Genomic DNA, 801 nt, shown 5'->3' on the forward strand with positions numbered 1-801 from the left:
GATCGGTTGTAAATTTTCTCTATGGTTGACTTGGTAGGGATCGTAGTAATGATCACATTAGGTTTTGATGGGTGTGCATTTACCCAAAAGGTGAACTTGTGGTCAGGTTAGGTATTGGGTTTTGTTGTTTTATACATATGTGAAGTTTGACATGATGAAAATCGATTTCTTGAAATTTTTGATGTAATATTTGTGCCAAAGTGCCAAGTCAGTGGTCAATATTTGAGTTGTGGTCTGGAAATTGTGAAAACTGGCAGAAAGATAGGTTTTATCCCCAATACAGGCGGTTTCAGACTAGTATTGGGATTAAATCTGATGTTTATTCCAGTTTTGTCAATTTCTGACCCGGGGATTCTGAAATTTCGATTTTGAAATTTCAAGTTGTCACTTTGGCACATGTCGCATTGCGTAAATAACAAATCAATTTCTTTGTCACCGAATCGCAGGCCACTCTTTAGTTTTCTATTTTTACACGCTCCATCTCAAATAGCTGTCGTTCGTTGTATTAGGCGTGTTGCAACGACTAAGACTTGTAGTTTCCCTCCTCAGACTTGTAGTTTCATCTGGTTGTTATGTTGCTTGATAACGTTTTATGACTTGAAAGTGAAGATGAAACAATCTACATATAAATTGCAATTGAATAATCAGGTTTATGAACAAACAGGAACAATCGAATAAACAGGTTCATGAACATCATGAACAAATTGTGTGACAATATTGATGGTTTTGAGAGTGTTAGTGTGATCTATAACAGTACAATGGTTGCTTCGATATGTTGTGATGTCCATTATCTTGTGGTTG

The sequence above is a fragment of the Melampsora larici-populina genome (genome assembly GCF_000204055.1).
Source record: "Melampsora larici-populina 98AG31 unplaced genomic scaffold MELLAscaffold_7, whole genome shotgun sequence".
Taxonomy (NCBI): Eukaryota; Fungi; Basidiomycota; class Pucciniomycetes; order Pucciniales; family Melampsoraceae; genus Melampsora; species Melampsora laricis-populina.